This window comes from Nyctereutes procyonoides, unplaced genomic scaffold, assembly GCF_905146905.1.
Source record: "Nyctereutes procyonoides isolate TBG_1078 unplaced genomic scaffold, NYPRO_anot_genome, whole genome shotgun sequence".
Taxonomy (NCBI): domain Eukaryota; kingdom Metazoa; phylum Chordata; class Mammalia; order Carnivora; family Canidae; genus Nyctereutes; species Nyctereutes procyonoides.
This window is the reverse complement of record NW_026575126.1, coordinates 56390584-56415026: the sequence shown is the minus strand read 5'-3', so window position 1 is coordinate 56415026 and position 24443 is coordinate 56390584. Positions and strand designations below refer to the sequence as shown.

Here is a 24443-nt window from a genome sequence, read left to right as displayed (position 1 = left end):
TAAAGCCTGGACATATATATCACAGGCTTTGGAGACTAAAACTGTATATACCAAAAATTGCATGTATATGTACATATATATGTTAATATGGAGAAGTAGAATAAACTTTTGGGGTCTTCTTGTTTGTAAAATTGTGCAGTAAGAATAGATGCTGTCTAAGTTCTTTTCAGCATGAAGACCCTTTGGAGAGGCAGTACAATGGTAACATAACAACAATTATGGCCAAAAGTAACTATCGAGTACTCATTGGATACTGCCCTAAACTCTAATGTATACAGTATTTTATCTCATTCAATCTTCACAACAACTCTATGAGGTGTGAACTATTACCGATCCCTCTTAGAGATGAGAAAATTGAAGGTAAAGGAAGTCACACAGTTCAAGGTCATATGGTGGACGGTGGCTAGGAACTAGAATTCAGGTTGGTAAGATTCCAGAGTCTGTGCCTTTTGGTCATGTTATACTGTCACTATGCTTCTGCTGAGGAAGAAAGGACTCAGATTTGGGAGTTGGAAAAACTTGGACCTGAATTCTAGATTTGGCACTGTGACTTGGGGAAAGTTACTCAAGCTCTCTGAGCTTTAGTAAGATAGAAGATGAAAATATGACTACCTTACAGATGTGGAATTAGAATTAAGGTAGTTGAATGAATGAATGTAAAATTTTTGGCACATAGTAGGTGCTCAGTAAGGGATATCTCTCATAATGACCCACTAAACTAAGCCAATTAATAGAATACATTGGTACCGGACATACAAGAACTGTGTGAATGAATCCCTGGCTTCTGAGTCACTGTTTTGAATGCTCATTATAAATAAGTTTGTGAAAGCAATCTTCTTTAACAAAGCATTGCCTGTTTCAAGCTGCAAAGCATGCATTTGACACAGACAATTGACAAGTGATGGAACAGGGGTAACATTTTTAAAATACTCATGCCAGTGAATGCTGTTTTGGAAACCGACATGTTTTTCCTCTTTCAGTAATCTGGGTCATTTTCCCTTTTAAGGGAAACCATTGTCTCTACTGAGACTAGCTCATGAGATTTGTTTTCCCAGGCAAGAGGAGAGGTACAAACACCTGGCAGCCATAGGATAGGGAAGAAAGGCAATTTGATGCATGGGGGCATTCTGAACAGATAGGGAGGGAAGCAGAACAGGTGTCTGCCTTTCGGTCTCCGGGGTTGGATGTAAGAGGCAAGGAGAGAGGACAAAGGGTCAGAAAAGTGTGCTTCTCTTCCCCTCTCTGGTCCTGAACTCCTGCTGAGTTGGTGGAGGATGTGGTTTAGAAATAGCTAGAGCCGGGTCGCCTGGGTGGCTCAGTGGTTGAACATCTGCCTTTGGCTCAGGTTGTGATCCTGGTGTCCTGGGATCGAGTCCCACATTGAGCTCCCTGCCTGGAGCCTGCTTCTCCCTCTGCCTGTGTCTCTACCTCTTTCTGTGTGTCTCTCATGAATAAATAAATAAAATCTTAAAAAAAAAAGAAATAGAGGCATTTGCAGGAAATGCTAGAGCAGTGGCCTTTGGGCCCTAATCCGCCTTTGGGACTCTTGGATAACGGTAAGTCATAAGGAGCTCTGCACCAACCTGGGGGGGGGGCTGCATTACCATTGGTGGTGTCATGTGCTCATGCAGAGAGGGTCTGTGCCAATGTCTTGAGTCTCTGACAATTTCCTAGCTCCCCCTTCACCATCACTGAAAGGACAAGGAAAGCAATTGAATGTGTTAGCTGTCCTTTTATTACAAGGTCAAAGTGATCCTGTAGCCAAGAGCTGCAGGATGGATTACCCAGGCCAGGGAGACTGAATTGAAGTCACAACCAAGTCCCAGAGGGATCCGCAGAGCCAGCAGGAAACTAAGGTGGGTCATGTCTAGCCACCCAGGCATATACCCAAGTAGAAGGACTGACCGTGAGCTCCACTGACTTGGTAATCAGCAGTAGAGAGGCCTGAAGAAGTGTCAGTGATGATGCAGGACATCTCTGTGGAGGGCAGTGAAGATCTCAGAGCCAGTATTAGGAGCATGAGGACCTCCTTCCTCCCCAACCCCCATCATCAGAAGAAAGGCTGTCCAGGTACCTGGATGGTGTCTCGACAGGGAGAATGAGGAATTAACCCTGGAGAATAGAAAGATAGCCCTGGGAGCCAATCTGACCCATAAAATGGATTAAATATTTATCCAAAAGAAATTGAGCCTTGAGAGGACTGCTCCAAACAGTGACCGAGTTACCTTAATTGGAAGTTAAGATTTTCCCACCTTTGCCATCGGTGGGATGGGCACTCATGAGCAAGATATTTACAGACAAATGAGAAAGCTCATGTTTTGCACACAGAGTTGTAGCCTGCAGCATGTGCTGTTGGTCATCCCAATTTTAAGGGTCCTCCTTCTTTCTGTACAGTCACTTGTATAGGCAAAGTGGGTGTCTCCCCCAAGACTCAGAGGCAAATCCTGGTTAGTCCAAACTGGCCACTGTGCCCCATTCCTTGTCAGTGCTTGGTTTAGGCGTGGGCGTGTACAGTCCTTATGGCCATGAAACATCAAGACACCCACTGGGGTGCATCTGGGGAGATTTTCCTCATTGAAAAGGAGAGACATACGGGAAAGTCTCCATTCTGGTGCCGGTAATGACTATGATCATGGCAGGCAACTTGGGACCAGGGCAGGAGGTGGGGTGGTGGTGGTGGTTGGGGGGTGGGAGATGGTTAGCTGAGGACTAGCAGACTCACTGCAGAGGGAGGATAAGAAGCTAGAAGGAACCTGGGTCCTTGATGATGCCCTTTGACTCCTGGAATGCCCACCCTACCTCCATCCTTCTTGGTATGTGAGAGAATAAATCCCCCAAGTTAAAGCTATTTGAGATGGATATGTTATTTGCAGGCAAAAGCATCCTAAATGAGGCAGAGCGTGGGTAGATTTTTGACCTTGCTTCTCTTGCTGCATAAATGTGTCCATACGATTGTGAAAAGGAAAAGGGTGCCAACAGTCATTAACTAACATCGAGAACCACTTGGATTACTTCCTTCGGGCAAGCCTTATTACCAGACGATCGAACCTTCTGGGTTTGACAGCAGCAATGACTTCACATGGTACCATCTCCTCTTCAACGTCTTTCCTAAAGGAACAGATGAAGCCACACTTGTTAATTCTTCTTGAACACGAACAAAGGGATCCTTTCTGCCCTTTTAAAATGTATTATTAAAATGTGAAATGAATATGTTTCTTCTAGAGTTGCTTGGAAAGTGAACTGGGAGCAGTTAAACATCAAACTCACTGCTGTTTTTTGGCTTTAACGGGAATCACCTTTGCCTTTTTCTATGGAATAAAGGAAGTCTTAGAACATAAAAGCATTTCAAGAACTGGATTTTAACTGCTGAGCTGACCAGAGATAGAAGGCTCACACCGACTGGAGCTGTATAATTTGGCTCTTTTTTTTTTTTTTTTTTTTAACATTCTGACTTCTCTCTGACTGCAAAAATCTATCTGCTTTGGTTCAGTTTATATTTTCTCCCCCAGTCAAATAAAATTTCTTGGAGTTCAGCATCACCCATGCCTACTTACTTTGGGCAGATTATTTCAGGGTAATTTACTAGCTGGAAAGAAAGAAGGAGGGAAGAGAGAGAGAGAGAGAGAGAGAGAGAGAGAGAGAGAGAGAGAGACTCATCTTTCCAAGTACTGTTTCCATTACAAAATGTCCCAGAATTTCATATTCAATGGATCTGCAATTCTCGAGCCACATCTTTTCTTTTGGGAACTCTGTTATGTTATACGGGAACTTCAAGGGGTGAGTTGGAGGCTGGGAGAGATGTAAAATTGCCACAACTTCAATCCTGCTTCAAGTGCAAGTATTATTTGTTTTTTACTGGAGGCTTTGAAAAGGGCTTTTTGGAAAAAATATTTCCATTAGGAAATAAAATTTGAAAACAACAGTGTTATATAAGAATAAGCAAGTGCATACAACTCAAATATTATTGTGTCCTGACCTTTCAGTGTCATGCGGGTCTCTCATACAAAGTACTTTGCAGAACAGGCGGTAGGCAGGATTTGGCCCAAGGGCAGGGAGTTTTCTGAGCCTTGCCTGGCATCATGAACAGAAAGGCCACAGCCACAAGCAACAACATGGGTATATCCTTTAAAAAAAGACAAAAAGCGTAAGATTTATTTATTTATTTGAGAGAGAGAGAGAGAGAGAGAATATGAGCGAGGAGAGGGGCAGAGGGAGAGAGAGAGAATCCTCAAGCAGACTCCCTGTTGAGCACGGAGCATCACGTGGGGCTGGATCTCATGACCCTGAGATCATGACTTGAGCCAAAACCAAGAGATAGATGATTAACCGACTGAGTCACCTGGGCACCCCAGAATTGTTCATTTAAAAGGCCAGGATTGTTTTGCCTCCAGAGTGCAGGGAAGGTAGTAGAATTGGGAGGGGGGCACACAAGGGACATCTGGGGTGTGGACAATTTTCTCATTTCTTGAGCTGAAACAGCTTCATGGGTATTCATTACACAATTTGTTAAGTTGTACAAGCGTGTGTTATACACAAAGAGTGCATTCTATTTCTCAATAAAATGTTGAATAAAAATGAATATTAAGAATCATGCATTATGCTATTATGCTCCATTAACTGATTGTAAACACTTTTCTTTGGTTAATAAACATTAACCTTTATTTCTATATCATTCTTATTAGTCAACTCATTGGTGTTCAGCCCTGCCTGCACACCAGAATCTCCAATGGAGTATTTCTTTCCCCAAAACATGGATGCCTGAGCCCATCCTCTTAAGATTCTGACTGAACAGATCCAGGCTTGGGGGGGGGGGGGGTCTGCAGGCCTAAGCAATGGCGATGTGCATTGAGAGCCTCCTGTTAAAACCACACTATCTTGGTGCAATTTCTGCAGCCTCCCCACTGTGTCACACACTTTGCCCTAAATATTCATCCAAACTGACAAGCTGAGCATTTTATTCTTAATTGCACTTGCCTTGAAGTGAGTCTCCCTTTTAGTAAAAAAGTCCAGTCCTCATCAAGATGGTATCTTATCTGACGTTTATTCCAGCTTCCTTTTTACTCGCTCCTAAACTGCAGCACCTTGAAACTGCTTTTTTAATACACTCATTTCCTTATTCTAAGCCAAGTGCACATTCTTGGCTCCTTGGAGCCAATCCCATCACTCCTGTCTCCCCGGTGCTGCAGCAGCTTGCCACCCACCCCAGCAGAGATAAGTGCCTGTTTATCCCCAGCCTTTGTTTCTGGGCCCTAAGTCAGTTTCCTATCACAAGGAAACATTCCTTCCACCCCTCTGCTGACTCATCTTTATCAGCGTTTACTGGAGAATCTTATCAATAGCCTTTTGAACAACTACATAAATTAAATTTATCCCTCTTATCCTTGCTCTTTTTATTTACGCTTCCAAACATCTCTGGCAATGGTAAAACGAACTGACTTCCTCTTGGACTGTACTTCTTCCCAATAGATTTGGACTAAACGTTTAATTGTTCACTGGAAGGCAATCTCCACTTCTGCTAAAGCTCAGATCACCGTAAGTCCCTATTTGCCTTGGACGGTCCTGCTTGATGCCGGGTGATTGTTAACAGTGCCCCCTTTTACATTAAAAATAAAAAATCTCGGTTTATATGATAAATTTTATGGTTACCTTATTAAAATCCATGCAGTATTGTTGAAAGAGAACCAGAGGAAGAGTCAGGAGACCTGCATCCTTGTCCCTGCGAGGCCACAAACTAGCTGTGTGGGTTTTATCATTATGAATCCTGACTCTCCAAGTGTGGTCCCCAGACCAGCCCCATCAGCGTCAACCTGGGAGCTTGTTAGACATGTGGAATCTAAGGTCCCAGCCCAGACCAACTGAACTATAATTTGCATTTTAATGACTCCCTAGTGATTTGGATGCACAATATAGTTTTTGAAGCACTGTTCTAAATCTCCCAGGTTGCAGCTTATTAGTAAAATAAAAACTGTCTAGCTTCCACATGGCGTTAAAAATAATATCCATGCATTCAATCCACTGCATTTTAATAACAAACCCACAGGAGGAACAGAAAATACATTAAAAACATCTACTTACACGTAGCATGACTTGCTTTTTTAAAGTGCATGAATGGAATCTACTGTTCAGTCAAAGTGCTAGAAACATCATTTGGCTTCACTGATAAGAAATGTACCAGGTTAAGATAGATCTCCTGGGACACCTGGGTGGCTCAGTCAGTTAAGCATCTGGTTGTGATCCCAGAGTCCTGGGATCGGGCCCCATGTTGGGCTCCCTGCTCAGTGGGGCGTCTGCTTCTCCTTCTCCCTCTGCCCCTCCCTCCTGCTTGAGCTGTCTCTCTCTGTCTCAAATAAATAAATAAAAATCTTGAAAAAAAAGAAAAAAAGGATGGCTCTCCTCAGAAGAAGGCAATTGTCACAAAATGAGGCAGCTGTGGGCAGCCAGTACTTATAGGAGCTGGGTGTAGTGTTCCTTGTCCAAGTTAAAAGTATCCAGGTAGGTCACCAGTATCAGCTAATATATATTTTACTAAATTTGATGTATTGTTTTCTGGTCTCTCTAATCAGTACTAGAAGTACTTACCAATTACTTTTTATGTTGGTAACTTTAAAAATCCCATCTGAATGCTTTTTAGACGTTTTCATGGATGTGTCTCTAATATTGTGAGAGTGGGAGTGGATACTGTGAAGCTGGCCAACTGCTCTCTGAAAGTCTGGCATTTCTTTGAAATTATATGTTTTATCTCTAAACTTCAAATAAATTCCATCTTTCTACTGTGAAAGAAAGAGAGATTGAGGGAGGAAAGAAAGCAAGCTAATTGTCTTAAAAATCCCAGTGCTGGCCTGAGCAAGAAAATACTGAACTGGTTTATTAATGATATTACAGAATTACCTACCTAACACTTTGACTCACATGAATGCTTTATGTTCCTGTTTTGCATTAAAAATTCCCACACAGGGGCACCTGTGTGACTCAGTGGGTTAAACATCTGCCTTCAGTTCAGGTCATGATCCTGGGGACCTGGGATGGAGCCTCAAGTCTCTGTTCAGTGGAAAGTCTGCTTCTTCCTCTTCCTCTGCCTGCCACCCCACCTACTTGTGCTCTTTCTCTCTATGTGTCAAATAAATAAATAAAATCTTAAAAAAATTCTCACACACATGAAAATAGAAAGAAAAGAAAAAGGTGTCAACATTTGTTTCTTTTTTTTTTTTTTAATTTTCTTAGGCTAAGATCGCTTTTACCCACTCAGAAGAAAATCGTATTCTATTCAGATTTCCAGTAATAGCAAAAAAGGAAAAGTTATCAGTTATTGACTTGAGAAGGAAATGTTTCTTGTCATACTGAAAGTTTTTTTCATTAAAAAAATTTAAGTTCAATTAATTAACAGATAATGTATTATTGGTTTCAGAGGTAGAGTTCAGTGATTCATCAGTTGCATATAACACCCAGTGCTCACTATACCACGTGCCCTCCTTAATGCCCATCACCCAGGTATATGCAAAGTATCAATATTAACTTTCTGGAAAAAAAGATCTCCAGATCCTGCATGAAGTCCAGGGCAGTTGCCTGCACCAGATCCAGGAAGGAAAGTTGAGGAGTTCTGTGGAACTTAGATGATGTTTATTTTCATGGAATCCCGCCACAATAAGCTTATGGCAACAAGGTTTCATTAATATTTTTTAAAAAGGAATGCTCTTATTATAAGTTATTTCTGTAGGGAGTTGTGCTCTACTCTTTGATTGGCTGGCAGTCTCTTTATTGTCACCCAAGGTGGAGGGAAAGCCTTATCATCCCCTGCTCTATGGTGGGAGTTGCATAAGCTTGGGAGAGATTGCACACAGTTTATAGATTCCCCAGTGTATCTTCATAGAGATGCAGATTTAATTTCATGGCCCGGAGGCTGATCAATGTATCCATCCTGTTTGGCCTCAAAACTTTTAATTTTTCCATTGCCTGTCACCCACCTCCTGTATACAGACGACATTTGATAATGGGCTGTAATTGCATAGAATTTTTGCATATATTCTACAAACACTCATTGTGCACCATGCTTGGGGATGCAGATGCTCTGGGAGCTCACAGTCCAGTGGGGGAGGTAATCTCCAAGATCACAAAACGGTTTAGTAAACAAGAGAGGAAGAAAAGAGGTTGCACCCTCTTCGTGGGAATGTGTTGTATCTTGCTCATCCGGGAAGATCAGGGAACAATTTCAGGCAGAGGTAAGGCTTGACCTGAGTCTCAGAGGATAAGTAGGACCCTTATCCTTGGAAGGAAGGCCAAGGGCAGTGGTTCTCATCTCCTTCTCTATTAGGCAATGTCTGGGGACATTTTTAGTTTTTGCAGTACTTGGTGAGGTGTAAGGTGGGGCAAGCAGGGGTAGGTCTGCTATTAGCATGAGTGGATAGAGGCCAGGGATGCCGCTAACATCCTCCAAGGCACAGGACAGCCCCTATAACAGCTATGTGGCCCCTAATATCAATAGTGCCAAGGGTGAGAAGCCCTGCAGTAGAGGGAAGGACAGGCTTCTTTAAAGGACTTGGAGCACCAGGAAGCATAAATAGGGCAGAAGGTTATCTGGTAATGAGAAGTAGGAATGGACCCCCAAGCAATTCTCCAATCCTCAGTGGACACTGATAAGGTGCCCTATAAATTCAATTCAATTCAATTCTGACACTATCTACTTGGAGATAACATCAGATCTCCCAAGTTAGGAGCTCGGTCCCAGAAGACTGCCCACTTTCACATGCCAATCGCAAGTCCGTTGTCACCTGTGCTTCTGACCGACTGGCTAGAAACTGGAGGTCCCTAGACTCCTTCTGTAGGCTTGATTTCCTAGTGCGGCTCACAGAACTCGGGAAATGTTTATGTCCAGTTGCCCATTTATGATAAAGGATAAATGATGCAGATGAACAGCCAGATTCAGAGAGAGCAAAGTCTGAGAGAGTCCTGAGCTCAGGAGCTTCTGTCCCCAAGGAACTGGGGTCCACCACGTCTCTGCGGAGAGGTGCATGTGTTCACTAACCTGGAAGCTCTGCAAATTGCATTGTTGAGGAGTTTTTAATTGAGCAGTTTCTGCAGCACCCCCATTCCTTCCTTTCCCCAGAGGTGCGTGGGTGGGGCTGAAAGTTCTATTCCTCTAATCTCTTGGTCTTTCTGGAGACCAGCCTCATCCTGAGGCTATCTAGGGGCCCTACCCTGTCACCTCATTAGGATAAACTGAGGGGGCGTTCAAAAAGGCTCTTTCTGAGTAATAAAAGGCACTCTCACTACTCAGGAAATTCAAAGAGCTTTAGGAATTTTGGGCCAGAAATTGGAGACAAAGACCAAATTTAAGAAGGGATTTGTAAATCAAGATAAAAAATATTAAATATTAGCCTGGGGGCAAATTTAAGAAAGACTTTGTATATTAAGATAAAAATATTAAACGTTAGCCTGGGGGCATTAAGAAGCCCCAAAATAATTATTAAAGAATTAATATATGCTCTTTAGTAGACAATGCTAAAAGAGTGTTTAAGTCTCATTACTGGGATCATACACCATTTAAATTCTTTATTTACTAAACTATCATTCCTAAATATCACAAAATAGATACAAATTTTGTCATAAATGTTTTCTTTCTGTTTGTTTTTTAGATTTTATTTATTTATTTAACAGAGAGAGAGAGCATGAGCACAAGCAGGGGGAGTGGGAGAAGGAAAAGCAGGCTCCTCACTGAGCAGGGAACCTGATGCCAGGCTGGATCCCAGGACCCTCGGATCATGATCTGAGCCATAGGCAGATACCCAACCAACTGAGCCACCCAGGCACCCTACAAACGTTCTTTTCTTAATGAAACATTATTAATTTCTAATTCATTCAGGAAAAGTTAATCCATAAACATGAAACCCTGAAAGAACCATGAGAAAATTATTTTGTGAGATCCTAGGGAAGAGGAAAGGCTTTTTGTGCTTAACAGCAAAAACAAAACAACATGAAAACCGTGAAGAGGAATACCCTTGGGTTTTATTCCATAAATTCAAAACAGTGCTTAGAAAAATTACTAGGAAACAAGGAGAACTTTGCTAAACATAAAAATAATGGAAAGAGCCATGAAGACAATGATTGATTTTACTACATTATTCTTCAAGTGTCTGTGAATCAAATCTGTGTTAAACAAAATGAAAAGGCAAAAGGAACTGTGGCAAAAAAATATAATATGAAAAATAGTCTTGCAATTCTATAAGAAAGCCCCAGTAATAATCAAACATGAAAAATCAGCAAAGGACAAAGATTCTTGGTATACCTATAACTAGGTAATAAACATAAAAGAAATAGTTTAACCTCGCTAACAATAAGATAAATGCATAGGAAAACAATGAAAAATAATTGTCCCTATCAAATAAGCAAAGATTAAAGAGAAACTAACCATATAATGGTGAATTTTGGAAAAGTTCCTGAAGAAGTTGAAGAAAGATCCACCCTTTCACATTCTTGGTGAAGATATAAACTTGGAAAACCTTGTAGAAAGCAATCTGGCAATATGTACCTGGAAAAAATTGGCAATATATGCCTGGAAAAAGCTTATACCCTTTGGCTTAACAATTTTACTTCTAGGAATCTATCCGGAGGAGAGAAACAGACAAACAAAAAGAGATTATGTGTAGCTGTCATCAATGATGCTCTAGTAAGAGCGAAAATAAAACACAACCTTCATGCCCAACAAAAAGGAAGAAATAGGGGCACCTGGGTGGCTCAGTAGTTGAGCCTCTGCCTTTGGCTTAGGTTGTGATCCTGGGGTCCTGGGATCGAGTCTTACATTAGGCTTCACACAGGGAGCCTGCTTCTCCCTCTGCCTATGTCTCTGCTTCTCTCTGTGTGTCTCTCATGAATAAATACATAAAATCTTTTAAAAAAGGAAAAAAAATATATTATGGTACATGCACACAGTGTAACAAGGTGAATTTTTGGATGAATGTTTAATGACAAGGAAGAAGTGCTCATGGCATATTATTAAGGAAATAAAATAAGGTACAAAAATTTTTTAACTTTTATTTGGTCTCAAACATCACGTAAATAGTTGTGTGTGTGTGTGTGTGTGTGTGTGTGTGTGTGTGTGTGTAGCAGGATATTTCTGATTATTTCTGGTGCAAGCAGGCTGGTAGGGGTCCCACAGGACCAGCCAAAGGATCCTTGGCTTTACAAAGGATGGGAATCAAACATCAGTCAACAGAAAGTGAGAGCAGAGTTTACTGAAGAGAGAGCAGAGAGAGCAGAGACAGAGCAACTGGGAGAGTCAGGTAGGAAATGGAAGATGAATCTCATCGTTGTTTGGGGGTCTGGAGTTCTTATTGAGGATGGTGTTGGTTGCAGTTTGGGTGACCAGACACATTCAGACATGTCTAAGGAACTTGGAGTGTATCTGATAGATACTTGCTTGGAAGAAGGGGCAACAGAGACTCCTAAGCAATGAAGAGGTGCAAGATAAGTCTCTCCAAAATATGCCACTTTGGCATGTGGACTATTTTGAGCTGAAAGCAAATTGAGACTCTGCAGGCTCAAGAGAAACTTTTGCCCTTCCCTTAACTACCTAGGAGAATCCAAATTGGGAGTCTTTCCCAGAGTAAGAGTTATTACCAGAGATAAATTTTAATTGAGTGACCCATCTGTATCACAGGGCAAACATCTAATTACCAAACATCAGCTCTTCTTATTGCCCTGTAAATAACCCCCTTCCCCTTTGAAGTCCCAGGCTCAGGATGGCAGATATATCTCATTTTACCTCTCTGTCTTTGAACCTCTCATGGATGTGAGGTTCCTGTGTGTACAAAATTAAATTTGATTTTCTCCTTTTAGTCTACTCTTATGTTGATTTAATTTATAGACCAGCCAGAAGAGTCTTTGCAGCATAGAAAAAATTTTTTCCTCCCCAACATCCATCTCCAGATTCAGAGAGGCACAATTTTTTAGGGTCTGGGCTCTGTGGAAGGGTCAGGAAGTTGAGGGAGCAGGGATTCTGGGTGTAGGCCAGGCTAGAGGCTCATGCTGTCTGAGAAGGAAAGGCCTGGTGGAATTAGAGGAACTGCCTCACCTGTGGCCTGAGTCACCATAATGGGGGGATCTTCCAGAGGCATTGGACAGTAAATTGGAATAAGGATGCCATCAAGAGCCTGAACCTCTCAGTGAAGATGACCCATCTTGGAAAAGTCTGGATGTTGGAGGGACAGGCATTTTCCTACCAGCCAGAGAGAGATACAGGTAATGGAGAACCACAGAGGCCATGGAAAATAGCAAGACACATAAGTGGCCATGCACCAAAGAGAGTGGCATGTTGGTGAAGAGTGGGCAGGCCACTGCACAGATGGCTGAGCACTCTGTTAACAGTACCATGTACTAGGGCTTGTGCTGGCCAAGCAATGACAACAAAGACACAGGGAATGAAGGGGGCTAGAGCTGGTGCAAAGTGACTCCCAGGCTGCATGAGGAAGCCTATCTTCCATGAGAGACCTGGCTCATTTTGAGAACTCTTAGAGACACACAAGAAGGAAGTGTCTTGAGTGCCTGGGTGGCTCAGTCTGCCTTCAGCTCAGGTCATGATCCCAGTACCCCTGGGATCCAGCCCTGCACTAGTCTCCCTGCTCAGTGGGGAGTCTGCTTCTCCCTTTCCCTCTGCTCCTCCCCCAGCTCACTCTCTCTCTCCCAAATAAATAAATAAAATATTTAAAAAAAAATAAATGGGGCAGCTCCAGTGGCCCAGCGGTTTAGCACCGCCTTCAAGCTAGGGTGTGATCCTGGAGATCCAGGATCAAGTCCCACGTCGGGCTCCCTGCATGGAGCCTGCTTCTCCCTCTGCCTGTGTCCTGTGTCTCTGCCTCTCTCTCTCCCTCTCTCTGTCTCTCATGAATAAATAAATAAAATCTTAAAAAAAATAAAAAAAAATAAAAAAATAAAGAAGGAAGTGTCCTGTCATTTGATAGATGGTGCTAACCATCCATTGGATGAGGAACAACCTGTGAAGGTGGACCCCTGCCTGGCCAATTATATTTTGGAGACTTTGCCTACCATTATTTAAATTCTAATGCAATATCTAACTACTACCCCTAGCACCTGAAGTCCCCTTCTCATTATGGTTGGTAAATCAATAGCTGAATGGTACCATGATGACCTGATGACACTGCTGGCCTTTAGGATACCCCCAAAGATGATGCTGGAAACCACTGAGATTTTATCCCCATTTATCTCTAAGATGAGACATTGGGTATTGGGTGGGGAAGGCACTGTTGAGGCAGGGAAATTTACCCTGAAAGCCTTTCAGGAAGAGTTGGCAAAGGGTAGGTATATTTATAATACCTTTTCTACGAAGCAGGCAGGTACCAAGCAAAATGGCTTCAAAGCAAGATACGGGCTCATGTAATGGAAGAGTTCAGTAGTATCTGGCTCTGGTGACTCAGAAGGGGCATCATCAAGTTTCTCACACTCTCCATCTCCAGCATCTCACACTCTCCATCTCTTGGTTCCGCTTTCTTCCATGTTAATTCCATTCTTGGCTGTGAGGCCAGGCATGAAGAGGGTTTCTAGCGGCCATGGGTAGGCAGGTGGCAGTTCCTGATTGCTTAATGGCTATTTGGTCCATTTTTGGCAACCCAATATGCCAAAAATATCATTTCAACTCATTTTACAAAAAGACAGCTCTATTACATTGCCCTTCTAACCTTTGAATCTGTCTTCCAATATGGCAACAGGGATGACAGCAAAATGAAAGGTGAGGTGCTCTCCCCTCCCCAGGGGAGGACGCATGAGTCTTCCTCTCTTTAATGTTGGAAAAGCCCTTTGTTTTTGTCTTTTTTGTTGTTGTTGTTGTTGTTGTTGTCTTTGTTGTTGTTGTCTTTTAAAAAATATTTTATTTATTTATTCATGAGAGACACAGAGAGAAAGGCAGAACATAGGCAGAGGGAGAAGCAGACTCCCTGCAAGGAGCCTAATATAGGACTTGATCCCAGAACCCTGGGATCATGACATGAGCCAAAGGCAGACACTCAACCACTGAGCAACCCAGGTGCCCCCGGAAAAGCCCTTTGAATGAAAGCTGAACTTCTGTCCTGGCATCAAGGGGCTCAGCTGATCCTACTGTGTATACTTTTGGGGCACAAGTGACAGCCTCTCTCTGAAAAGCTCTGCTCCTTGGAAACTCTGAAGGCGTATAACCAAAAACGTCCCGTGAGGACATCAAACAAACACAAAATGTAATCCCCAAACCAAGCTAGCATAATGAAAAAAATCCCTGGAGAGAGAGGACATAGAGTTCAATATAAACTCTCTACATTCTTGCTGTGTGCTGGTGGAGAAATCTTCAAACCATATTCTACTCTTTACAAAAGGAGAGCATTGGTCTTATGTGAGTGGTTTCTAATGCTCTTTATGTGTTCAGTTCTCCTAACTGTTCTAAGAGGTAGGTTCTTACTTCCCCTACTTTACAAAAATGGAAGTGCAGAAAGGTCATTTGCCTGGGATTTCAACTCATTCTGCTTTGCCCCAGGGAGGGTGAGTGCTCATTTCCTCTGAGAGCTAAGACTGCAAAGGACAGAAGTGCATCTTCTCTGGCTCAGGATCCACTAGCTCAACCCCCTTTTTTTGTTGTTGTTGATTTAAGGAGCCACATCCTGTGTTCACAAGGAGGTGCTCAACAAGTCAACAGGAGACAGAATTTGGAAACTCAGAGATTGTGAGGTGGAGGTAGAAGGGGCTGAGGGTATTTTGGGACAAAGTAATCCTGGCAGGAGATGGGTCAGTAGGAAAGCCAGACAAAATTCATGACAACAAAGCTTCAACCCTTAGCTGATTCTTTTTTTTTTTTTTTTTTTAGGATTTTATTTACTTATTTTAGAGAAACGAGTGGGGTAGAGGGGCAGATAGGCGGAGGGAGAGGGAGAAGCAGACTCCCCACTGAGGAGGGAGCCCCACTCACGGCTTGATCCCAAGACCCTGAGATCATGACCTGAGCCATCCAAACCCTCCTACCCTTAGTTACTTATAGCAATTTCTTCCTTGGCCTTCTATGCCTCTCACCTTTGGTCTTTGGTTTTTTTTTAATTTTTTTTATTTTCTCCTACACATTTTTTTTCAATATAGATTATACTGCTTTCCTCATTGTTACATCTTTAACTTTTTGTAAGATGTCTCTTTTCCTTCTTCTTCTTCTTCTTTTTTAACTTTGCATGTGTGATTGTTATAATTTCTTCACATCGATTTTCATTCTTTTATCTCAAACCATGTCTGTCCTTGCCTTTTAAAAAATCTCAGCCTTGTTTTACTGGAATCTTAATAAAAGAATCATTGTATCTTAGGTGTGGAGTCTTTTCTTTCCATTGTCTCTCTCATCCCATTTTAGCATTCCATTATTCACATGCAACATTTAATAGACTTATTTAAATGCAGACGTGTATAAAATAAAAAGTAAAAATCCTCCCTCTCTAATTACATTCCCTAGAGGTATCCACTGTGAACGGTTGAGTATCTGCTCCATTCAGGTTTTGTTTTTTTTCCCTCTAAACTGATATATCACATAAATGTATTACCGCTCACATATTCATTTATTTTAATAAAAATGAGATCACACCATTCTTGATGTTCTGCAGATTGTTTTTGCTTTTACATAGCATGATCATTCTCATTTTAAATTTCGTTTTCTTTGTTTTTTCCTCCTAACTTACATGGATAAAAATCATCTACTTGCACTGCTTATTCCACATTTTATATTTTGATTATTTATATATAGGGGTACTATTCTGCTCTGATGTTTCTTCCCCCTCTTGTAGCTCTCCCTCAGCCTCTTCCATCTGGACAACCAGAAAAAAAGCACCTGTTGCCTTGAGGGACAGGGTCACAGCTCCCTTCTGGCATTTGAGATTCCTGGGCTGAGATCACAGTCTATACCGTAGTTTAGAAGTTGATTTGCTTAGTCAATTTTTCCTGCTGTAAAGAAGATAAAACTGCCTTGTTCTGGGGCAGAGGTGAAGGGAAGAAGAGAACAGCAGAATGAGGCAGAGGTGTGGGCTTTTGAGGTGGAATAGGGAAATTAATAGGATTCTGCTAGAGACCGAATGCTCATGCCCTTCCTGAAATTTGCATGCTGGAGTCCTAATCCCAGTATGGCTACATTTGTAATAAGGAAGTAATTAAGGTTAGATGACAAGGGAGGAAAAAAAGAAGAGAAAGGAAGTAAAAAATGGGGAAAAAAGAAAAAAAATTAAAAATTAATAAAAACATAGTATAAGGTTAAATGAGATCATAAGGGCAGGGGTCTGATCCAGTAAGATTCATGTCATAAGAAGAGACACTGGAGGGCAGCCCCTGTGGCGCAGCGGTTTAGCGCCGCCTGCAGCCCAGGGTGTGATCATGGAGACCCGGGATCGAGTCCCACGTCAGGCTTCCTGCACAGAGCCTGCTTCTCCCTCTGTCTCTGTCTGTGTCTTTGCCTCTCTCTCTCTCTGTGTCTCTCATGAATAAATAAATAAAATCTTAAAAAAAAAAAAAAAGAAAAGAGAGAGACACTGAAGAACTTGCTTCCTCTGTCAACATGTACACAAACCGGGAAAAAGCCATGTGAGAAAATAGCAAGCAGTGACTGTCTTCGCCCCAGAAAGACCCCTCACCAGAAATTGAGCCTGCTGGACCTTGACTTTGGGCTTCCTAGCCTCCAAAACGGTGGGAAAATAAATTTCTATTGTTTGAGCCATGTAGTCTATCAATTTTTGTTATAGCAGCCCAGGCAGGCTAATACAGACTCCAAGACAGGTCTGGGAATTTCTCTGTCGCACCCCAGGGGCCTTGGCGAAGCAGACCTCATGGTCATTCACTCAGCAAATACTTACTGGGGGCCAGCCAGACACCAGGCACTGTTGTAGGAGCCAAGGAGAGAGCTGTGAACTAGCAGATGCGACTCCTGCTTGCATTCTCCATCTTTCGGGGGTGCTGGCACGCTGTGACAGCCAGAGCGTAGGAATGCTGGCTTGGTGGCAGCAACGCAGAAAGGGCATGAGGCTCTCCACACACTTCCTGCTGCCCCGGAGTGGCGTGGGAGGGCCTCTGTGAGGAGAGTAGAAGATGGTAGTAACCAAAATTGGAAGGGAAAAAAAAAACAAAGAGGGAGACAGAATGATGGATGATGATGGAGCTTTCCTTATCTGTTTTTTTAAATATATATATATATATATATATATATATATATATATATATATATATACTTAAAAAATTTATTCACTTATTTGAGAGAGAGATTGAGCAACTATGGGGAAGGGGAGGGGCAGAAGTAGAAGCAGACTCCCTGCTGAATGGGGAGCCCTATTTGGGGCTCCATCCCAGGACCCTGGGATCGTGACCTGAGCCACAGTCAGACGCTCCACCAACTGAGCCCCCCAGGCGCCCCCCTTATCTATTTTTCCTGATTTTCTTTATAAATGGTTGACAGATGCATAGACTCAGAAACTGACTTATCCAATGCTTCCCAAACTTCAGTGAGTATCAGACTCTCTTGGAGGATTCTCTAAAGCATATCATTTCTGGTCACCTCCCCTAGAAATTCAGATAGAGATGGTCTGGGTAGGGCCTAAGAATCTGCATCTCTTTTTTTTTAATTTTTTTTTTATTTATTTATGATAGGCACACAGTGAGAGAGAGAGAGGCAGAGACACAGGCAGAGGGAGAAACAGGCTCCATGCACCGGGAGCCCGACGTGGGATTCGATCCCGGGTCTCCAGGATCGCGCCCTGGGCCAAAGGCAGGCGCCAAACCGCTGCGCCACCCAGGGATCCCAGAATCTGCATCTCTATCAAACTTATAGGTGATGCTGATATGGCCCTGGTCACAGGGTGAGTAGCTTTGACGATGTGTAATGTTTATAAACAGACACCCACAGAGGTAAGTGTCTCCCAGCAAAACCTTACGGCAAATCAGTAAAGCTGGTGGCCTCAGGGATCTGTATGGTCTCTTTTAGAACCATAGGGCCATCCCAGGACCAATCCTACTGATCGCTCTGGGGCTAGGGAAACGGTAGGTGAGGACTGGTCACAGGCCACCTCTGGAGCTGAAGCCAGAGTCAGCTCCATTGAACCCCATGTTCTTCAAGTGAGAGAAGTGTGTTCCCAATAAAAGCAAACAGAAGTGAGGTCAATATTGCCGTAGAGCCCAAAACAGCATCTTCCATACAACATAAACTCCTGGGGAGAGTAGATGGGCTGCTCAGATAGAACCCCATCTTGTGTAAGGGCCTGGGCTCTGGAGGGAGCTGGCCAGGTTCAGAATCCCACCTGCCTTGCAAGGGGTGTGGGGAGAGAAGGTCTAATCCCGGTTGTTGACTCTGATAACAACCTGTCTAATGTCTGTGTGGTGCCTGCTGTGGAGCCCAACTTCAGAATGGAGTGTAAACTTCATGTCCAAAACCTTAAGAAAAGATGTAATTTGGGAAACTCTTTTGGTTGGATTTGTGGCTCAGTTGGGGATTATCTGTCAATTTTTTTTGAAGCTGTCAATCCTGGGGAAGAAGTTCACAGAATAGGCCTTCTCATTCCCACGGGACACATTTGACTTTCAGCCAAGCCTCATTCTGGGGTACAGGTATGGGAGTTGGCCACAGAAATTAGGAAGCATAGGTTGATTGCTGACCCGGGGGCCAGGACTCAGGTGCCCATTTGACAAGGAGTGAGCTGCCTTCCTCAGGCAAAGCCACCCACCTGTCTTCCTCATTTTGTTTGGTGGCTGCCACCGTAGCCCCCATGACTATGTTTTCTGGGCCGCGAGGGCTGGGGTGGGGCTCAGGGAGTCACAAGGATCTTCTGCAGGGATGTTCCCATTTGGGTTGGAAGGGTGGGTGAGACTAAAAATACCGCCTACATGACATATTTACTCTGTTCTTGTTAATACCCCAGAGAGATTGCCAAGAGTCACTACCACCAAGCCTGTGATTAAACCATAATAACCACTTTCATGTTTATAAATTTTGTCCTTGATATCAGAGAGGAGTATTTTTAGGCTAGAACTTGGAGCTAACAAATCCCAATGCACGACTGTGGATTTAAGCAAGTATCTCTCCTTAAGATTTACTTCCCAGGACACAGCAACAAGGCCAGGAGAGATCTGTCCCCAGGAGTCAAGAGGGAGACTCCGGGCACACCAGGTATACACCCCTTCATCCTAGCACTACACCAAATGTGAGAGCTTTGTGGACATCTGTGCTCTTCTATCCTCTCAACCTCATAGGGCAGCCACTCATTCATCCATTCATTAACTAACTGATTTAACATATATTTATTGAGTGTTTACCAAGTGCCAGGCACTGGGGATAAGGCAGTCAATAAATAGGCAAGCTCCCTATTTTCATGGAGTTTACAGTTCAGTGGAGATGGAGGCTGCTGACTGGGGAGCCAGACCATTCATTTATTCATTCATTCAATATTAAGTAATAGGAAGAAAATATAAAGGGAGAAATGCTGTATAGCACCTGGGGAGGCAGGGCTCCTTTAGGCAGCAGGGTCAAGGAGGTAAACTGCATACTGAGAAAGAGCCAACCATGTGAAAAGCCAACTCTAATTCTGCTTTGCTGATCCAAATTCCCCATCACTCCCTTCCATCTTAACTCTTCACCCTGTGCTCAGTTCCAAGGAAGACATCTTCCACAACTCCATGAACCTGTTTTCACTGCAAATGACTCTCTTTCCAGGATATCACTTCCCCTTGTGGCTCTTGCAAATATTGGTTGCTCATTAAGTACACCCTGTTAATTCGGGGTGAGAAGGGTGGGGGGTTGTTGGAGCCTTTCCCTAGTGCTCTCTCCATGGTGTTTAAATGTCCCCGCTCCTGCCATCTGATTATACTACATCCTCCATCTCATTGCTGTCACTCACTTGCCTCCTAGATCCTCCACTTTGTTCATTGAAGACTTTGGGACCTGCCCCACTGTCTTCATGTTCAAGTCAAATACTGACAGTCACCTGCATCGTTCATCTGGAATTCTAGTTTAAAATTCCTTTGACCTTGATTCTTTTGATTTTTACCTCCACCTCACTGCAGCCCTTTTCCACAGCTCCAGCCTGGGGTCACATAGGTTCTATGTTAAAAATCTCAAAGCTTGCGATCTCACCTCAAATACAGGAAAACCATGTTTTCTCAAGTCTTAGCCTGGTATCACAAATAAAAAAATGCTACATCTCCAAAGAGCCATGAAAAATACTCTGAGTTTTTATTAAAGGGGTCTTGAGACAATGTCAGAGGGGAAAGTTTCATTACAGGATATATGAGAAGACTTCCTAACAATGGCCTTTATCATCTCTCTCCCCAAAATCTCAATCTTAGGACCGTTCCTTATTTCTGCTCCTTCTATCCTGCTCAAAACTCCTAGCCTACTTAATTGTCTCCTTTGCCCCCTTCCCCTCTTTGCTTCCTCCTCCCATCATCTTTTTCTTCTCTGCCTCAAGTTGGATCTCTGTCTTTCTAAAATGCCCTTGTGGACGACTTTTCATATGTTCCGCATCTTTATCCATAGCCCTATCCCAGCAGATCAGACATTCAAAAAATTCCTTGGAAAGTGGGGGTGGGGATGGGTGGGAGGTTGTAAATACTTATCACATGATTTGTCCTTAGCATACCTCTTAGTGTTCATCATCACATATCCTTCCAGGACTTTTGTTCCCATTCCTCTTACAACACCTGACCTTCTGCTCTATAGTGATGTCCAGTGCAACATTCTTTGCTGTCCACTGGGCCCTGTCTGATCTACTTTGCTCCCTTCTCCATGCAGATCTGTTTCAGGGATGGTCATCTGAATGCTCATTTCCCTTATACTTCTTGATTCTATCTTTTTATCATCCCTGCTGAGTCCAAAATAGTCCAAATTCTTTACTCAGTCATTTCTGCACCTACATCTGGAGAAAAATCACACAACTTGAAAAGTGGTACCTTGCAAATTCGTGATAACAAATGCAGGGTCCGCGGTTTTGCACATTAATTCTTTCTCTTGTATGAGACCAATTTCTTCTCCTGTCCAGCCCTCTACCTGCATCCAGGGTATCTGAAGGCAGATCATGTTTGGACTTTCCAGGTAAAAGAACAAATAATTCCCCTCCTGCCTTTCTTTGTGATTTATTTCATTTGAATTGGGTTTCTTCCACTTGAAATCAAAAGACTACTGGCAGATGGAATTAATACTCAGAGAGAGAAGGTGCTGGAGGGAAGGGGGAAAAATCCCTTTATGGGTGAATAGTACGTTGGGAATAGCTATTGATTCACCTTTGGGGATCAGTCTCTACAGATTCTGAGGGTTAAGTATGATCATCTGGGAAGCATAGGCGGAGCTCACAGAGAATATTCTGGAAGACAATTGATGAGCACAGCTCTGTCCTCTTCCTGTCTTTGCTCCAAATCCTCCTTAGAAAAGCAGAACTGCCTGCAGTTTGAAATGGACAATCAGACACTGCTAACAGCTGCAGCCCCAAAACTTCGATTCTTGGCAGAAGGATCCTGACACAAAAGTATTTCTTTGTGGAAAATTATGCATTCATCGGGCTCATTTGAAACAAAATATGATTTGCATCTTAACTTCCTGTAACAAGCTCCAGTTTTTCTGTGGATTTCATAATGTCTGATTTCGTTGGACCAGATTGGCGGGGCACATGCTTTACCAAACAGTTTAAATTCAAGCCCAGGTTTTTCTTATTTTAAATGGCAACAGCTGCTAAGCATGATAATTATTGTATTTCATCAAAATAAACTCACCAAGTTGCTTCTGAGTGTGCCTCGGAGCTACTCTGCTTGGGGGAGTGCTGGGTGGAGGGGTCCTCAGGGCTGTCAAAGACGATGTGAAGTTTGGGTCTGAAAAACAGGAGGTGAGGCTCCAGGTCTGGAAGTGGGAGATAAATGGACAACTCCAAGAACAGAAGAAGGTAAAAAAACAGTCACTAGCTGGAGGCAGATTCGCTGAGATACTTCCCTCTTGGTATCTGGTTGGGCTCTCTCTCTCTGCCTCTCTCTGCAATGTTCAGCAATTCCCAATTTCTGAATGATTGAAAGGAGGGAAGGAAGAAAACATCAAATATCAACTATGTCCTGGGCACCACTGTGGGAGCATCATGAATTTAGGTGGCAGCCAGTGTATCTCTCATAAAGAAAATTGATATCACGTCACCTTCTGCTTAAAAGCCTCCTGCAGTGGCTTCTCAACCTTGGCTGGCCATTAGAGTCATTGGAGGACTTTAAAAAATCCCCAGGGTGCCTGGGTGGCTCAGTCAGTTAAGTGTTTGCCTCTGGATTTCAGTTCAGGTCATGATCTCAGCTAAGGTCACGATCTCAGGATCATGAGATTGAGTTCCACTCCTAGCATGGAGCCTTCTTAAGACTCTGTCTCCCTCTCGCTCTGTCCCTCCCTCTGGCTTGTGTGCTCTCTCTCTCTCTCTCAGGAAAAAAAAACTCTAAATGCCAGGGTGCACCCCAGAATTGGTGAAGGTGGAGCCCGGACGTCAGCATTTATTTAAAGCTTCCTAGGTGATTCCAGTGTGTAGTCAATGTTAAGAACCAATGCATTAGTGGGGCTCCTGGCTGGCTCAGTTGGTAGAGTATGCAACTCTGTAGGTTCCAGCCCCATGTTGGGCTTAGAGATTATTAAAAAAAAAAAAAAAAAAAAAAAACAACAACAAAACCCAAACTTAAAAAAAAGAACTACTGTGTTACAACCTGAATTAAATCTGAACTTCTGACCCCAGCCAAAGAGGACCTGCTTGATCTCAGACCCCATCTTCAAACACCCACTCTCTGCCTTAACTCAAGTTCAGTTACTGTGGTGTAGCTCTTCGGTCTGTGTGGACCAGAAAAACTTTCCATGCTTTCCACTGTGTCCTGAAAGATCCTATGTGAACCAGCCTCTGCCCATCTCTCCAGTCTCACCTGGACCTCTACCCCCTCACTTCCTCTGCCCTTCTGCTCCTCCCTATTCCTTAAATACATCTTCCAGAGCCTCTGCCCCTGTGGTTTCCTTTGGTGACACATTCTTTCCCCAGGTCCTCCCATGTCCCAACTTATTCAGACCTCTGAGAACCCTACTAGGACATACCACCTCTTATTTGCACCTTGTTATTTCCCATTTCCTTCCTGCATTTATTGTTGTTTATCAAGTCACCATCGGAAGTTATCTCACTGATCTGTCTGCTTGTTCTTTGTCTCCCTCCCAGGAGGTAAGCTTGGTGGGAGCTGAGACGTCCTAGATATTACTCATTGCTGTATCCCCATGGGGCTGCTAGGAAGCAAATATTCAGTAAATGTTTGTTGAATGAAAGAATTGAGTGTAGAGTAGGTAACTCAATAAATTTTTTTTTAAATTTTATTTATTTATGATAGGCACACAGTAAGAGAGAGAGAGGCAGAGACATAGGCAGAGGGAGAAGCAGGCTCCATGCACCGAGAGCCCGACGTGGGATTCGATCCCGGGTCTCCAGGATCGCACCCTGGGCCAAAGGCAGGCACCAAACCACTGCACCACCCAGGGATCCCTAGGTAACTCAATAAATATCAGTTGTGAGGCACCTGGGTGGCTCCGTGGTTTAGCCTCTGCCTTCAGCTCAGGGCATGATCCCAGGGTCCTGGAATCGAGTCCTGTATCGGGGCTCCCTGCATGGAGCCTGCTTCTCCCTCTGCCTATGTCTCTGCCTCTTTCTCTGGGTCTCTCATGAATAAATAAATAAAATCTTTAAAAATAAATAAATAAATATTGGTTGAATGAATGAATGAGTGATCTTATTTGATCCTTCAAATGACAGGTGTTGTTAGTACCAGCCTATAGGTAATTCATCAGGATCAGAGGTTAAGCAACTTTTCAAAGGTTACAGATAATGCCAGAGGTTCCTGAGGTCTCTGCCATTGAAGAAAGAGTGGGTTGCTGGGAGAGAAGGGAAGAGCAAACAACTTTTTTTTTTTCAGACTATGGAATTTTGGGGACTTTGCCATAACTAGAAAGGGCAACTCCTTCACTAATTGGCAAGGATGTGTAATTAGGCTTTAATTGTGGGCTTCTGAAGGGACTATTTTAAAACCACATCTGTGGCAGCTTTTGGTGGGAATCTGACCTTCTGACCTTCAAAAGGAGCAAGTGTGATGATTTGCAAATCAAGGAAGAGCCTCATTATTTTGGGGGACATGCTCTCAGCATGCCCAAATGAGCTAGGGACTGGGGAAGGAAGCAGGTCTTCGAATCTCAGGGACTTCCCTGCTGTTGACTCATAGCAACTGTCAGCTGATCTCTAAAGAGATACATGCCCTGCACTGAAACCAGAAACCCCTTGAGTCATATAGTGAGGGTCTCTGCAGTGCCTTGGCCAATGTGACAGGGTGGAAAAGGAATGTGGACTTTGGATTCCCCCGTACATTTGGTTTGGAAGACTTTGTAGGTATGGAAAACCCTAACCCTAACAGCCCAATGGGGTCCCCAGCTT

General features: G+C 43.2%; 2 long non-coding RNA genes across 3 annotated transcripts in view; one reads left to right on the top strand and one right to left on the bottom strand.

Moving 5' to 3' along the window:
• Positions 1–24443, top strand: part of LOC129519124 (uncharacterized) — a 64976-nt gene that overhangs the window by 31700 nt on the left and 8833 nt on the right. Inside the window, exon 4 of one of the 2 annotated variants that reach the window (XR_008666351.1) lies at positions 17632–17840. This is a non-coding gene — a long non-coding RNA (uncharacterized LOC129519124). Of the gene's footprint in view, positions 1–3222; positions 3427–17631; positions 17841–24443 lie in introns of those variants that run through there. The other variant, XR_008666352.1, reaches the window with a different exon arrangement.
• Positions 1550–22551, bottom strand: LOC129519123 (uncharacterized). Its single transcript, XR_008666350.1, has 4 exons — positions 21739–22551; positions 16845–17058; positions 3977–4123; positions 1550–3108 (listed from the first exon to the last, which is right to left on the bottom strand). It is a non-coding gene; the product is annotated as an uncharacterized LOC129519123 (long non-coding RNA).